Source organism: Salarias fasciatus, chromosome 1, assembly GCF_902148845.1.
Source record: "Salarias fasciatus chromosome 1, fSalaFa1.1, whole genome shotgun sequence".
NCBI lineage: Eukaryota > Metazoa > Chordata > Actinopteri > Blenniiformes > Blenniidae > Salarias > Salarias fasciatus.
Window position 1 is genome coordinate 7,308,218 of NC_043745.1, and position 17,747 is coordinate 7,325,964.

Consider the following 17,747-nt stretch of genomic DNA (forward strand, 5'->3'; position numbering starts at 1 on the left):
TGTGGTGTAGATGTGCTGTGACATCAAATACTGTGGATTTCCAAGCCACCAATACTGAACTGACAAGGGCACTGACTGTTTTTCAGAGTGTAGTAAGTGCTTCATGTTGGTTTGGTTTTGCTGTGCTGCACCATCAATTGTCTTGGTTGCTTTTGAGTTCATAGCCACCAATACTACACTAACCAAAGCACTGACTTGAATTGTGAATGCAGTAAGTGCTTGCTGTTGGCGTAGTGTTGCTGTGCCTGATTTTGGATTCCACTCCGATACCCTTTTTCCCCAAGTGGCCTATTTGAATTATCATTCGCTGGGAGCTATGTAAAAATATCCTTCCATGTGTTGTTTTTGTTGTTTTTCAGCTGATTTTGCTGCAAGTTCATCTGGTTCTGTTGGAACTGAGTCCCTAGCCATACCGTATTACACTAACTAAAGCACTGACTTGATGTCTAAATACAGTAAGTGCGTTTTGTTGGTGTGGTGTAGATGTGCTGTGACATCATTTCATTCCCCACCTTTTCAGAGTGTAGTAAGTGTTTCATGTTGGTTTGGGTTTGCTGTGTTGCATCCTCAGTTCTTTCTGCTGCTTTGGAATTCATAGCCACCAATACTACACTAACAAGAGCACGGACTTGATTTCTCAATGCAGTAAGTGCTTTCTGTTGGTGGAGTATGGATGTGCCTGCAGCTCTCTCACCCTCCTTCAACTATATTTCCAAGCCATCTTGACAGAATTTGCTTGTGCACTGACTCATTTTCTTTGACTACGTTTGTCTTGCTTAACATTGCTGACAGAGAAGATTGCAAGGTATTAATGCCTTAATAGTTGTTTTCCCTTCACAGAGGGCCCCAGACTACATTGGTTGAGAATCAAACAGTGTTATGCTAACACAGGAGCTGGATCCTGAAACCAGAAGGACTCTGCTGAGTGGAGCCATCAAGCTGGAAAACACATTGATAATGCAGTGCTTTGTTCTCTCAGGAAGAGCCAATATTCATGAGGAGAAACTCACCTGGCCGGGGGTGTCAACGAGACACAACGACTCTCGGCTGACCAGAGGTGTCAATGACCTAAGGAGATGCATAACATAATCAAAGAAATGGGTTTGAACCACTCCCCCAGGAGACCACACTATAAATATTGGGGTCTGATACCTGCTGGTCACAACTGATGAAGAGTCTGAGAGGAGAGCAGAAGAGTCTTCAAAGTCCAGCTGCCTTCCAAGACAAGAACCAAAGACATGGTAAGATGTGGTTGGTGTAGTCCAGCTGTGCTGGGTCATGATGGAGGTTAACCAGTTGTCCTGAAGAATCTGGTCAAGGTGATTACAATTCTTTTTTGGCCACCAATACTACACTAACCAAAGCATTGACTAGATTTCTGAATGCAGTAAGTGCTTGGTGTTGGTGTAGTGTTGATGTGCCTCATCATCAGCTCAATTGCTTGATGTGTATTCCAGACATCAGTTCAGACGACTGGCCTTGAGTCCCTAGCCATAACGTATTACACTAACCAAAGCACTGACTTGACGTCTAAATACAGTAAGTGCGTTTTGTTGGTGTGGTGTAGATGTGCTGTGACATCAAATACTGTGGATTTCCAAGCCACCAATACTGAACCGACAAGGGCACTGGCTGTTTTTCAGAGTGTAGTAAGTGCTTCATGTTGGTTTGGTTTTGCTGTGCTGCACCATCAATTGCAGGGGTGGGGAACCCTGGTCCTGGAAGGGCCGCAGCCCTGCATGTTTTCCATGTCTCCCTGCTTCAACACAGCTGATTGCAATGAGGCTCGTTATCTGGCTTTCTGCTGGACTTGGCCATGAATCTTGATTCGATTCAGGTGTGTTGAAGCAGGGAGACATGGAAAACATGCAGGTTTGCGGCCCTCCAGGACCAGGGTTCCCCACCCCTGATCAATTGTCTTGGTTGCTTTTGAGTTCATAGCCACCAATACTACACTAACTAAAGCACTGACTTGATGTCTACATACAGTAAGTGCTTTTTGTTGGTGTGGTGTAGATGTGCTGTAAAATCAATTGCTTTGGAATTCCAGGCCACCAATACTGAACTGACAAGAGCATTGGCTGTTTATCAGAGTGTAGTAAGTGCTTCATGTTGGTTTGGTGTTGCTGTGCTGCACCATCAATTGTCTTGGTTGCTTTTGAGTTCATAGCCACCAATACTACACTAACCAAAGCACTGACTTGAACTGTGAATGCAGTAAGTGCTTGCTGTTGGTGTAGTGTTGCTGTGACTGATTTTGGATTCCACTCCGATACCCTTTTTCCCCAAGTGGCCTATTTGAAGTTATCATTCGCTGGGAGTTATTTAGAAATCTCATTCCATGTGTTGTTTTTGTTGTTTTTCAGCTGATTTTGCTGCAAGTTCATCTGGTTCTGTTGGAACTGAGTCCCTAGCCATACCGTATTACACTAACTAAAGCACTGACTTGATGTCTAAATACAGTAAGTGCGTTTTGTTGGTGTGGTGTTGATGTGCTGTGACATCAAATACTGTGGATTTCCAAGCCACCAATACTGAACCGACAAGGGCACTGACTGTTTTTCAGAGTGTAGTAAGTGCTTCATGTTGGTTTGGTGTTGCTGTGCTGCACCATCAATTGTCTTGGTTGCTTTTGAGTTCATAGCCACCAATGCTACACTAACCAAAGCACTGACTTGAATTGTGAATGCAGTAAGTGCTTGCTGTTGGTGTAGTGTTGCTGTGCCTGATTTTGGATTCCACTCCGATACCCTTTTTCCCCAAGTGGCCTATTTGAAGTTATCATTCGCTGGGAGCTATTTAAAAATATCCTTCCATGTGTTGTTTTTGTTGTTTTCCAGCTGATTTTGCTGCAAGTTCATCTGGTTCTGTTGGAACTGAGTCCCTAGCCATACCGTATTACACTAACTAAAGCACTGACTTGATGTCTAAATACAGTAAGTGCGTTTTGTTGGTGTGGTGTAGATGTGCTGTGACATCAAATACTGTGGATTTCCAAGCCACCAATACTGAACCGACAAGGGCACTGACTGTTTTTCAGAGTGTAGTAAGTGCTTCATGTTGGTTTGGTGTTGCTGTGCTGCACCATCAATTGTCTTGGTTGCTTTTGAGTTCATAGCCACCAATACTACACTAACCAAAGCACTGACTTGAACTGTGAATGCAGTAAGTGCTTGCTGTTGGTGTAGTGTTGCTGTGACTGATTTTGGATTCCACTCCGATACCCTTTTTCCCCAAGTGGCCTATTTGAAGTTATCATTCGCTGGGAGCTATTTAAAAATATCCTTCCATGTGTTGTTTTGTTGTTTTTCAGCTGATTTTGCTGCAAGTTCATCTGGTTCTGTTGGAACTGAGTCCCTAGCCATACCGTATTACACTAACTAAAGCACTGACTTGATGTCTAAATACAGTAAGTGCGTTTTGTTGGTGTGGTTTAGATGTGCTGTGACATCATTTCCATTCCCCACCTTTTCAAAGTGTAGTAAGTGTTTCATGTTGGTTTGGGTTTGCTGTGTTGCATCCTCAGTTCTTTCTGCTGCTTTGGAATTCATAGCCACCAATACTACACTAACAAGAGCACGGACTTGATTTCTCAATGCAGTAAGTGCTTTCTGTTGGTGGAGTATGGATGTGCCTGCAGCTCTCTCACCCTCCTTCAACTATATTTCCAAGCCATCTTGACAGAATTTGCTTGTGCACTGACTCATTTTCTTTGACTACGTTTGTCTTGCTTAACATTGCTGACAGAGAAGATTGCAAGGTATTAATGCCTTAATAGTTGTTTTCCCTTCACAGAGGGCCCCAGACTACATTGGTTGAGAATCAAACAGTGTTATGCTAACACAGGAGCTGGATCCTGAAACCAGAAGGACTCTGCTGAGTGGAGCCATCAAGCTGGAAAACACATTGATAATGCAGTGCTTTGTTCTCTCAGGAAGAGCCAATATTCATGAGGAGAAACTCACCTGGCCGGGGGTGTCAACGAGACACAACGACTCTCGGCTGACCAGAGGTGTCAATGACCTAAGGAGATGCATAACATAATCAAAGAAATGGGTTTGAACCACTCCCCCAGGAGACCACACTATAAATATTGGGGTCTGATACCTGCTGGTCACAACTGATGAAGAGTCTGAGAGGAGAGCAGAAGAGTCTTCAAAGTCCATCTGCCTTCCAAGACAAGAACCAAAGACATGGTAAGATGTGGTTGGTGTAGTCCAGCTGTGCTGGGTCATGATGGAGGTTAACCAGTTGTCCTGAAGAATCTGGTCAAGTTGATTACAATTCTTTTTTGGCCACCAATACTACACTAACCAAAGCATTGACTAGATTTCTGAATGCAGTAAGTGCTTGGTGTTGGTGTAGTGTTGATGTGCCTCATCATCAGCTCAATTGCTTGATGTGTATTCCAGACATCAGTTCAGACGACTGGCTTTGAGTCCCTAGCCATACCGTATTACACTAACCAAAGCACTGACTTGATGTCTAAATACAGTAAGTGCGTTTTGTTGGTGTGGTGTAGATGTGCTGTGACATCAAATACTGTGGATTTCCAAGCCACCAATACTGAACCGACAAGGGCACTGGCTGTTTTTCAGAGTGTAGTAAGTGCTTCATGTTGGTTTGGTTTTGCTGTGCTGCACCATCAATTGTCTTGGTTGCTTTTGAGTTCATAGCCACCAATACTACACTAACCAAAGCACTGACTTGAATTGTGAATGCAGTAAGTGCTTGCTGTTGGCGTAGTGTTGCTGTGCCTGATTTTGGATTCCACTCCGATACCCTTTTTCCCCAAGTGGCCTATTTGAATTATCATTCGCTGGGAGCTATGTAAAAATATCCTTCCATGTGTTGTTTTTGTTGTTTTTCAGCTGATTTTGCTGCAAGTTCATCTGGTTCTGTTGGAACTGAGTCCCTAGCCATACCGTATTACACTAACTAAAGCACTGACTTGATGTCTAAATACAGTAAGTGCGTTTTGTTGGTGTGGTGTAGATGTGCTGTGACATCAATTGCTTTGGAATTCCAGGCCACCAATACTGAACCGACAAGGGCACTGACTGTTTTTCAGAGTGTAGTAAGTGCTTCATGTTGGTTTGGTGTTGCTGTGCTGCACCATCAATTGTCTTGGTTGCTTTTGAGTTCATAGCCACCAATGCTACACTAACCAAAGCACTGACTTGATGTCTACATACAGTAAGTGCTTTTTGTTGGTGTGGTGTAGATGTGCTGTAACATCAGTTGTTTTCCTATTTCTGTATTATAAAGTCACCATTACTGAGCTAACAAGGGCACTGACTGTTTTTTCAGAGTGTAGTAAGTGCTTCGTGTTGGTTTGGTTTTGTTGGGTTGCACCATCACTTCCTGTATTTGCCTTTGCATTTATACCCACCAATTCTACATTAACAGGAGCACGGACTTGAACTCATTTAACAGTTAGTGCTTTCTGTTGGTGGAGTATGGATGTGCCAGAACACCTATCATATTCCTTAAAGTATAATTCCAGTTCACATTTCCATATGTTCCTCTTGCTGACACACGTTGTGAGCTCAGAGGGAAGTTCATGTTGATGTTGTCTCACTGTGTTTCAGGATAAACTGTTGGTATGGAGTCCCCAGCCATTTTGTATTACACTAACCAAAGCACTGACTTGATGTCTAAAACAGTAAGTGCTTTTTGTTGGTGTGGTGTAGATGTGCTGTGACATCAATTGCTTTGGAATTCCAGGCCACCAATACTGAACTGACAAGAGCACTGGCTGTTTATCAGAGTGTAGTAAGTGCTTCACGTTGGTTTGGGTTTGCTGTGTTGCATCCTCAGTTCTTTCTGCTGCTTTGGAATTCATAGCCACCAATACTACACTAACCAAAGCACTGACTTGAACTGTGAATGCAGTAAGTGCTTGCTGTTGGTGTAGTGTTGCTGTGCCTGATTTTGGATTCCACTTCGATACCCTTTTTCCCCAAGTGGCCTATTTGAAGTTATCATTCGCTGGGAGTTATTTAGAAATCTCATTCCATGTGTTGTTTTTGTTGTTTTTCAGCTGATTTTGCTGCAAGTTCATCTGGTTCTGTTGGAACTGAGTCCCGAGCCATACCGTATTACACTAACTAAAGCACTGACTTGATGTGTAAAAACAGTAAGTGCGTTTTGTTGGTGTGGTGTAGATGTGCTGTGACATCATTTCCATTCCCCAACTTTTCAGAGTGTAGTAAGTGTTTCATGTTGGTTTGGGTTTGCTGTGTTGCATCCTCAGTTCTTTCTGCTGCTTTGGAATTCATAGCCACCAATACTACACTAACAAGAGCACGGACTTGATTTCTCAATGCAGTAAGTGCTTGCTGTTGGTGGAGTATGGATGTGCCTGCAGCTCTCTCACCCTCCTTCAACTATATTTCCAAGTCATCTTGACAGAATTTGCTTGTGCACTGACTCATTTTCTTTGACTACGTTTGTCTTGCTTAACATTGCTGACAGAGAAGATTGCAAGGTATTAATGCCTTAATAGTTGTTTTCTCTTCACAGAGGGCCCCAGACTACATTGGTTGAGAATCAAACAGTGTTATGCTAACACAGGAGCTGGATCCTGAAACCAGAAGGACTCTGCTGAGTGGAGCCATCAAGCTGGAAAACACATTGATAATGCAGTGCTTTGTTCTCTCAGGAAGAGCCAATATTCATGAGGAGAAACTCACCTGGCCGGGGGTGTCAACGAGACACAACGACTCTCGGCTGACCAGAGGTGTCAATGACCTAAGGAGATGCATAACATAATCAAAGAAATGGGTTTGAACCACTCCCCCAGGAGACCACACTATAAATATTGGGGTCTGATACCTGCTGGTCACAACTGATGAAGAGTCTGAGAGGAGAGCAGAAGAGTCTTCAAAGTCCAGCTGCCTTCCAAGACAAGAACCAAAGACATGGTAAGATGTGGTTGGTGTAGTCCAGCTGTGCTGGGTCATGATGGAGGTTAACCAGTTGTCCTGAAGAATCTGGTCAAGGTGATTACAATTCTTTTTTGGCCACCAATACTACACTAACCAAAGCATTGACGAGATTTCTGAATGCAGTAAGTGCTTGGTGTTGGTGTAGTGTTGATGTGCCTCATCATCAGCTCAATTGCTTGATGTGTATTCCAGACATCAGTTCAGACGACTGGCTTTGAGTCCCTAGCCATACCGTATTACACTAACCAAAGCACTGACTTGATGTCTAAATACAGTAAGTGTGTTTTGTTGGTGTGGTGTAGATGTGCTGTGACATCAAATACTGTGGATTTCCAAGCCACCAATACTGAACCGACAAGGGCACTGACTGTTTTTCAGAGTGTAGTAAGTGCTTCATTTTGGTTTGGTGTTGCTGTGCTGCACCATCAATTGTCTTGGTTGCTTTTGAGTTCATAGCCACCAATACTACACTAACCAAAGCACTGACTTGAATTGTGAATGCAGTAAGTGCTTGCTGTTGGCGTAGTGTTGCTGTGCCTGATTTTGGATTCCACTCCGATACCCTTTTTCCCCAAGTGGCCTATTTGAATTATCATTCGCTGGGAGCTATGTAAAAATATCCTTCCATGTGTTGTTTTTGTTGTTTTTCAGCTGATTTTGCTGCAAGTTCATCTGGTTCTGTTGGAACTGAGTCCCTAGCTATACCGTATTACACTAACTAAAGCACTGACTTGATGTCTAAATACAGTAAGTGCGTTTTGTTGGTGTGGTGTAGATGTGCTGTGACATCAAATACTGTGGATTTCCAAGCCACCAATACTGAACCGACAAGGGCACTGACTGTTTTTCAGAGTGTAGTAAGTGCTTCATGTTGGTTTGGTGTTGCTGTGCTGCACCATCAATTGTCTTGGTTGCTTTTGAGTTCATAGCCACAAATGCTACACTAACCAAAGCACTGACTTGAATTGTGAATGCAGTAAGTGCTTGCTGTTGGTGTAGTGTTGCTGTGCCTGATTTTGGATTCCACTCCGATACCCTTTTTCCCCAAGTGGCCTATTTGAAGTTATCATTCGCTGGGAGCTATTTAAAAATATCCTTCCATGTGTTGTTCTTGTTGTTTTCCAGCTGATTTTGCTGCAAGTTCATCTGGTTCTGTTGGAACTGAGTCCCTAGCCATACCGTATTACACTAACTAAAGCACTGACTTGATGTCTAAATACAGTAAGTGCGTTTTGTTGGTGTGGTGTAGATGTGCTGTGACATCAAATACTGTGGATTTCCAAGCCACCAATACTGAACCGACAAGGGCACTGACTGTTTTTCAGAGTGTAGTAAGTGCTTCATGTTGGTTTGGTGTTGCTGTGCTGCACCATCAATTGTCTTGGTTGCTTTTGAGTTCATAGCCACCAATACTACACTAACCAAAGCACTGACTTGAACTGTGAATGCAGTAAGTGCTTGCTGTTGGTGTAGTGTTGCTGTGACTGATTTTGGATTCCACTCCGATACCCTTTTTCCCCAAGTGGCCTATTTGAAGTTATCATTCGCTGGGAGTTATTTAGAAATCTCATTCCATGTGTTGTTTTTGTTGTTTTTCAGCTGATTTTGCTGCAAGTTCATCTGGTTCTGTTGGAACTGAGTCCCTAGCCATACCGTATTACACTAACTAAAGCACTGACTTGATGTCTAAATACAGTAAGTGCGTTTTGTTGGTGTGGTGTTGATGTGCTGTGACATCATTTCCATTCCCCACCTTTTCAGAGTGTAGTAAGTGTTTCATGTTGGTTTGGGTTTGCTGTGTTGCATCCTCAGTTCTTTCTGCTGCTTTGGAATTCATAGCCACCAATACTACACTAACAAGAGCACGGACTTGATTTCTCAATGCAGTAAGTGCTTTCTGTTGGTGGAGTATGGATGTGCCTGCAGCTCTCTCACCCTCCTTCAACTATATTTCCAAGCCATCTTGACAGAATTTGCTTGTGCACTGACTCATTTTCTTTGACTACGTTTGTCTTGCTTAACATTGCTGACAGAGAAGATTGCAAGGTATTAATGCCTTAATAGTTGTTTTCCCTTCACAGAGGGCCCCAGACTACATTGGTTGAGAATCAAACAGTGTTATGCTAACACAGGAGCTGGATCCTGAAACCAGAAGGACTCTGCTGAGTGGAGCCATCAAGCTGGAAAACACATTGATAATGCAGTGCTTTGTTCTCTCAGGAAGAGCCAATATTCATGAGGAGAAACTCACCTGGCCGGGGGTGTCAACGAGACACAACGACTCTCGGCTGACCAGAGGTGTCAATGACCTAAGGAGATGCATAACATAATCAAAGAAATGGGTTTGAACCACTCCCCCAGGAGACCACACTATAAATATTGGGGTCTGATACCTGCTGGTCACAACTGATGAAGAGTCTGAGAGGAGAGCAGAAGAGTCTTCAAAGTCCAGCTGCCTTCCAAGACAAGAACCAAAGACATGGTAAGATGTGGTTGGTGTAGTCCAGCTGTGCTGGGTCATGATGGAGGTTAACCAGTTGTCCTGAAGAATCTGGTCAAGGTGATTACAATTCTTTTTTGGCCACCAATACTACACTAACCAAAGCATTGACTAGATTTCTGAATGCAGTAAGTGCTTGGTGTTGGTGTAGTGTTGATGTGCCTCATCATCAGCTCAATTGCTTGATGTGTATTCCAGACATCAGTTCAGACGACTGGCCTTGAGTCCCTAGCCATAACGTATTACACTAACCAAAGCACTGACTTGACGTCTAAATACAGTAAGTGCGTTTTGTTGGTGTGGTGTAGATGTGCTGTGACATCAAATACTGTGGATTTCCAAGCCACCAATACTGAACCGACAAGGGCACTGGCTGTTTTTCAGAGTGTAGTAAGTGCTTCATGTTGGTTTGGTTTTGCTGTGCTGCACCATCAATTGCAGGGGTGGGGAACCCTGGTCCTGGAGGGCCGCAGCCCTGCATGTTTTCCATGTCTCCCTGCTTCAACACAGCTGATTGCAATGAGGCTCGTTATCTGGCTTTCTGCTGGACTTGGCCATGAATCTTGATTCGATTCAGGTGTGTTGAAGCAGGGAGACATGGAAAACATGCAGGTTTGCGGCCCTCCAGGACCAGGGTTCCCCACCCCTGATCAATTGTCTTGGTTGCTTTTGAGTTCATAGCCACCAATACTACACTAACTAAAGCACTGACTTGATGTCTAAATACAGTAAGTGCGTTTTGTTGGTGTGGTGTAGATGTGCTGTGACATCAAATACTGTGGATTTCCAAGCCACCAAAACTGAACCGAAAAGGGCACTGACTGTTTTTCAGAGTGTAGTAAGTGCTTCATGTTGGTTTGGTGTTGCTGTGCTGCACCATCAATTGTCTTGGTTGCTTTTGAGTTCATAGCCACCAATGCCACACTAACCAAAGCACTGACTTGAATTGTGAATGCAGTAAGTGCTTGCTGTTGGTGTAGTGTTGCTGTGCCTGATTTTGGATTCCACTCCGATACCCTTTTTCCCCAAGTGGCCTATTTGAAGTTATCATTCGCTGGGAGCTATTTAAAAATATCCTTCCATGTGTTGTTTTTGTTGTTTTCCAGCTGATTTTGCTGCAAGTTCATCTGGTTCTGTTGGAACTGAGTCCCTAGCCATACCGTATTACACTAACTAAAGCACTGACTTGATGTCTAAATACAGTAAGTGCGTTTTGTTGGTGTGGTGTAGATGTGCTGTGACATCAAATACTGTGGATTTCCAAGCCACCAATACTGAACCGACAAGGGCACTGGCTGTTTTTCAGAGTGTAGTAAGTGCTTCATGTTGGTTTGGTTTTGCTGTGCTGCACCATCAATTGTCTTGGTTGCTTTTGAGTTCATAGCCACCAATACTACACTAACCAAAGCACTGACTTGAATTGTGAATGCAGTAAGTGCTTGCTGTTGGCGTAGTGTTGCTGTGCCTGATTTTGGATTCCACTCCGATACCCTTTTTCCCCAAGTGGCCTATTTGAATTATCATTCGCTGGGAGCTATGTAAAAATATCCTTCCATGTGTTGTTTTTGTTGTTTTTCAGCTGATTTTGCTGCAAGTTCATCTGGTTCTGTTGGAACTGAGTCCCTAGCCATACCGTATTACACTAACTGAAGCACTGACTTGATGTCTAAATACAGTAAGTGCGTTTTGTTGGTGTGGTGTAGATGTGCTGTGACATCAATTGCTTTGGAATTCCAGGCCACCAATACTGAACCGACAAGGGCACTGACTGTTTTTCAGAGTGTAGTAAGTGCTTCATGTTGGTTTGGTGTTGCTGTGCTGCACCATCAATTGTCTTGGTTGCTTTTGAGTTCATAGCCACCAATGCTACACTAACCAAAGCACTGACTTGATGTCTACATACAGTAAGTGCTTTTTGTTGGTGTGGTGTAGATGTGCTGTAACATCAGTTGTTTTCCTATTTCTGTATTATAAAGTCACCATTACTGAGCTAACAAGGGCACTGACTGTTTTTTCAGAGTGTAGTAAGTGCTTCGTGTTGGTTTGGTTTTGTTGGGTTGCACCATCACTTCCTGTATTTGCCTTTGCATTTATACCCACCAATTCTACATTAACAGGAGCACGGACTTGAACTCATTTAACAGTTAGTGCTTTCTGTTGGTGGAGTATGGATGTGCCAGAACACCTATCATATTCCTTAAAGTATAATTCCAGTTCACATTTCCATATGTTCCTCTTGCTGACACATGTTGTGAGCTCAGAGGGAAGTTCATGTTGATGTTGTCTCACTGTGTTTCAGGATAAACTGTTGGTATGGAGTCCCCAGCCATTTTGTATTACACTAACCAAAGCACTGACTTGATGTCTAAAACAGTAAGTGCTTTTTGTTGGTGTGGTGTAGATGTGCTGTGACATCAATTGCTTTGGAATTCCAGGCCACCAATACTGAACTGACAAGAGCACTGGCTGTTTATCAGAGTGTAGTAAGTGCTTCACGTTGGTTTGGGTTTGCTGTGTTGCATCCTCAGTTCTTTCTGCTGCTTTGGAATTCATAGCCACCAATACTACACTAACCAAAGCACTGACTTGAACTGTGAATGCAGTAAGTGCTTGCTGTTGGTGTAGTGTTGCTGTGCCTGATTTTGGATTCCACTTCGATACCCTTTTTCCCCAAGTGGCCTATTTGAAGTTATCATTCGCTGGGAGTTATTTAGAAATCTCATTCCATGTGTTGTTTTTGTTGTTTTTCAGCTGATTTTGCTGCAAGTTCATCTGGTTCTGTTGGAACTGAGTCCCGAGCCATACCGTATTACACTAACTAAAGCACTGACTTGATGTGTAAAAACAGTAAGTGCGTTTTGTTGGTGTGGTGTAGATGTGCTGTGACATCATTTCCATTCCCCAACTTTTCAGAGTGTAGTAAGTGTTTCATGTTGGTTTGGGTTTGCTGTGTTGCATCCTCAGTTCTTTCTGCTGCTTTGGAATTCATAGCCACCAATACTACACTAACAAGAGCACGGACTTGATTTCTCAATGCAGTAAGTGCTTGCTGTTGGTGGAGTATGGATGTGCCTGCAGCTCTCTCACCCTCCTTCAACTATATTTCCAAGTCATCTTGACAGAATTTGCTTGTGCACTGACTCATTTTCTTTGACTACGTTTGTCTTGCTTAACATTGCTGACAGAGAAGATTGCAAGGTATTAATGCCTTAATAGTTGTTTTCTCTTCACAGAGGGCCCCAGACTACATTGGTTGAGAATCAAACAGTGTTATGCTAACACAGGAGCTGGATCCTGAAACCAGAAGGACTCTGCTGAGTGGAGCCATCAAGCTGGAAAACACATTGATAATGCAGTGCTTTGTTCTCTCAGGAAGAGCCAATATTCATGAGGAGAAACTCACCTGGCCGGGGGTGTCAACGAGACACAACGACTCTCGGCTGACCAGAGGTGTCAATGACCTAAGGAGATGCATAACATAATCAAAGAAATGGGTTTGAACCACTCCCCCAGGAGACCACACTATAAATATTGGGGTCTGATACCTGCTGGTCACAACTGATGAAGAGTCTGAGAGGAGAGCAGAAGAGTCTTCAAAGTCCAGCTGCCTTCCAAGACAAGAACCAAAGACATGGTAAGATGTGGTTGGTGTAGTCCAGCTGTGCTGGGTCATGATGGAGGTTAACCAGTTGTCCTGAAGAATCTGGTCAAGGTGATTACAATTCTTTTTTGGCCACCAATACTACACTAACCAAAGCATTGACTAGATTTCTGAATGCAGTAAGTGCTTGGTGTTGGTGTAGTGTTGATGTGCCTCATCATCAGCTCAATTGCTTGATGTGTATTCCAGACATCAGTTCAGACGACTGGCTTTGAGTCCCTAGCCATACCGTATTACACTAACCAAAGCACTGACTTGATGTCTAAATACAGTAAGTGCGTTTTGTTGGTGTGGTGTAGATGTGCTGTGACATCAAATACTGTGGATTTCCAAGCCACCAATACTGAACCGACAAGGGCACTGACTGTTTTTCAGAGTGTAGTAAGTGCTTCATGTTGGTTTGGTGTTGCTGTGCTGCACCATCAATTGTCTTGGTTGCTTTTGAGTTCATAGCCACCAATACTACACTAACCAAAGCACTGACTTGAACTGTGAATGCAGTAAGTGCTTGCTGTTGGTGTAGTGTTGCTGTGCCTGATTTTGGATTCCACTTCGATACCCTTTTTCCCCAAGTGGCCTATTTGAAGTTATCATTCGCTGGGAGTTATTTAGAAATCTCATTCCATGTGTTGTTTTTGTTGTTTTTCAGCTTATTTTGCTGCAAGTTCATCTGGTTCTGTTGGAACTGAGTCCCTAGCCATACCGTATTACACTAACCAAAGCACTGACTTGATGTCTAAATACAGTAAGTGCGTTTTGTTGGTGTGGTGTAGATGTGCTGTGACATCAAATACTGTGGATTTCCAAGCCACCAATACTGAACCGACAAGGGCACTGACTGTTTTTCAGAGTGTAGTAAGTGCTTCATGTTGGTTTGGTGTTGCTGTGCTGCACCATCAATTGTCTTGGTTGCTTTTGAGTTCATAGCCACTAATACTACACTAACCAAAGCACTGACTTGAACTGTGAATGCAGTAAGTGCTTGCTGTTGGTGTAGTGTTGCTGTGACTGATTTTGGATTCCACTCCGATACCCTTTTTCCCCAAGTGGCCTATTTGAAGTTATCATTCGCTGGGAGTTATTTAGAAATCTCATTCCATGTGTTGTTTTTGTTGTTTTTCAGCTGATTTTGCTGCAAGTTCATCTGGTTCTGTTGGAACTGAGTCCCTAGCCATACCGTATTACACTAACTAAAGCACTGACTTGATGTCTAAATACAGTAAGTGCGTTTAGTTGGTGTGGTGTAGATGTGCTGTGACATCAAATACTGTGGATTTCCAAGCCACCAATACTGAACCGACAAGGGCACTGACTGTTTTTCAGAGTGTAGTAAGTGCTTCATGTTGGTTTGGTGTTGCTGTGCTGCACCATCAATTGTCTTGGTTGCTTTTGAGTTCATAGCCACCAATACTACACTAACCAAAGCACTGACTTGAACTGTGAATGCAGTAAGTGCTTGCTATTGGTGTAGTGTTGCTGTGCCTGATTTTGGATTCCACTTCGATACCCTTTTTCCCCAAGTGGCCTATTTGAAGTTATCATTCGCTGGGTGTTATTTAGAAATCTCATTCCATGTGTTGTTTTTGTTGTTTTTCAGCTGATTTTGCTGCAAGTTCATCTGGTTCTGTTGGAACTGAGTCCCGAGCCATACCGTATTACACTAACTAAAGCACTGACTTGATGTGTAAAAACAGTAAGTGCGTTTTGTTGGTGTGGTGTAGATGTGCTGTGACATCATTTCCATTCCCCACCTTTTCAGAGTGTAGTAAGTGTTTCATGTTGGTTTGGGTTTGCTGTGTTGCATCCTCAGTTCTTTCTGCTGCTTTGGAATTCATAGCCACCAATACTACACTAACAAGAGCACGGACTTGATTTCTCAATGCAGTAAGTGCTTTCTGTTGGTGGAGTATGGATGTGCCTGCAGCTCTCTCACCCTCCTTCAACTATATTTCCAAGCCATCTTGACAGAATTTGCTTGTGCACTGACTCATTTTCTTTGACTACGTTTGTCTTGCTTAACATTGCTGACAGAGAAGATTGCAAGGTATTAATGCCTTAATAGTTGTTTTCTCTTCACAGAGGGCCCCAGACTACATTGGTTGAGAATCAAACAGTGTTATGCTAACACAGGAGCTGGATCCTGAAACCAGAAGGACTCTGCTGAGTGGAGCCATCAAGCTGGAAAACACATTGATAATGCAGTGCTTTGTTCTCTCAGGAAGAGCCAATATTCATGAGGAGAAACTCACCTGGCCGGGGGTGTCAACGAGACACAACGACTCTCGGCTGACCAGAGGTGTCAATGACCTAAGGAGATGCATAACATAATCAAAGAAATGGGTTTGAACCACTCCCCCAGGAGACCACACTATAAATATTGGGGTCTGATACCTGCTGGTCACAACTGATGAAGAGTCTGAGAGGAGAGCAGAAGAGTCTTCAAAGTCCAGCTGCCTTCCAAGACAAGAACCAAAGACATGGTAAGATGTGGTTGGTGTAGTCCAGCTGTGCTGGGTCATGATGGAGGTTAACCAGTTGTCCTGAAGAATCTGGTCAAGGTGATTACAATTCTTTTTTGGCCACCAATACTACACTAACCAAAGCATTGACTAGATTTCTGAATGCAGTAAGTGCTTGGTGTTGGTGTAGTGTTGATGTGCCTCATCATCAGCTCAATTGCTTGATGTGTATTCCAGACATCAGTTCAGACGACTGGCTTTGAGTCCCTAGCCATACCGTATTACACTAACCAAAGCACTGACTTGATGTCTAAATACAGTAAGTGCGTTTTGTTGGTGTGGTGTAGATGTGCTGTGACATCAAATACTGTGGATTTCCAAGCCACCAATACTGAACCGACAAGGGCACTGACTGTTTTTCAGAGTGTAGTAAGTGCTTCATGTTGGTTTGGTGTTGCTGTGCTGCACCATCAATTGTCTTGGTTGCTTTTGAGTTCATAGCCACCAATACTACACTAACCAAAGCACTGACTTGAACTGTGAATGCAGTAAGTGCTTGCTGTTGGTGTAGTGTTGCTGTGCCTGATTTTGGATTCCACTTCGATACCCTTTTTCCCCAAGTGGCCTATTTGAAGTTATCATTCGCTGGGAGTTATTTAGAAATCTCATTCCATGTGTTGTTTTTGTTGTTTTTCAGCTTATTTTGCTGCAAGTTCATCTGGTTCTGTTGGAACTGAGTCCCTAGCCATACCGTATTACACTAACCAAAGCACTGACTTGATGTCTAAATACAGTAAGTGCGTTTTGTTGGTGTGGTGTAGATGTGCTGTGACATCAAATACTGTGGATTTCCAAGCCACCAATACTGAACCGACAAGGGCACTGACTGTTTTTCAGAGTGTAGTAAGTGCTTCATGTTGGTTTGGTGTTGCTGTGCTGCACCATCAATTGTCTTGGTTGCTTTTGAGTTCATAGCCACCAATACTACACTAACCAAAGCACTGACTTGAACTGTGAATGCAGTAAGTGCTTGCTGTTGGTGTAGTGTTGCTGTGCCTGATTTTGGATTCCACTTCGATACCCTTTTTCCCCAAGTGGCCTATTTGAAGTTATCATTCGCTGGGTGTTATTTAGAAATCTCATTCCATGTGTTGTTTTTGTTGTTTTTCAGCTGATTTTGCTGCAAGTTCATCTGGTTCTGTTGGAACTGAGTCCCGAGCCATACCGTATTACACTAACTAAAGCACTGACTTGATGTGTAAAAACAGTAAGTGCGTTTTGTTGGTGTGGTGTAGATGTGCTGTGACATCATTTCCATTCCCCACCTTTTCAGAGTGTAGTAAGTGTTTCATGTTGGTTTGGGTTTGCTGTGTTGCATCCTCAGTTCTTTCTGCTGCTTTGGAATTCATAGCCACCAATACTACACTAACAAGAGCACGGACTTGATTTCTCAATGCAGTAAGTGCTTTCTGTTGGTGGAGTATGGATGTGCCTGCAGCTCTCTCACCCTCCTTCAACTATATTTCCAAGCCATCTTGACAGAATTTGCTTGTGCACTGACTCATTTTCTTTGACTACGTTTGTCTTGCTTAACATTGCTGACAGAGAAGATTGCAAGGTATTAATGCCTTAATAGTTGTTTTCTCTTCACAGAGGGCCCCAGACTACATTGGTTGAGAATCAAACAGTGTTATGCTAACACAGGAGCTGGATCCTGAAACCAGAAGGACTCTGCTGAGTGGAGCCATCAAGCTGGAAAACACATTGATAATGCAGTGCTTTGTTCTCTCAGGAAGAGCCAATATTCATGAGGAGAAACTCACCTGGCCGGGGGTGTCAACGAGACACAACGACTCTCGGCTGACCAGAGGTGTCAATGACCTAAGGAGATGCATAACATAATCAAAGAAATGGGTTTGAACCACTCCCCCAGGAGACCACACTATAAATATTGGGGTCTGATACCTGCTGGTCACAACTGATGAAGAGTCTGAGAGGAGAGCAGAAGAGTCTTCAAAGTCCAGCTGCCTTCCAAGACAAGAACCAAAGACATGGTAAGATGTGGTTGGTGTAGTCCAGCTGTGCTGGGTCATGATGGAGGTTAACCAGTTGTCCTGAAGAATCTGGTCAAGGTGATTACAATTCTTTTTTGGCCACCAATACTACACTAACCAAAG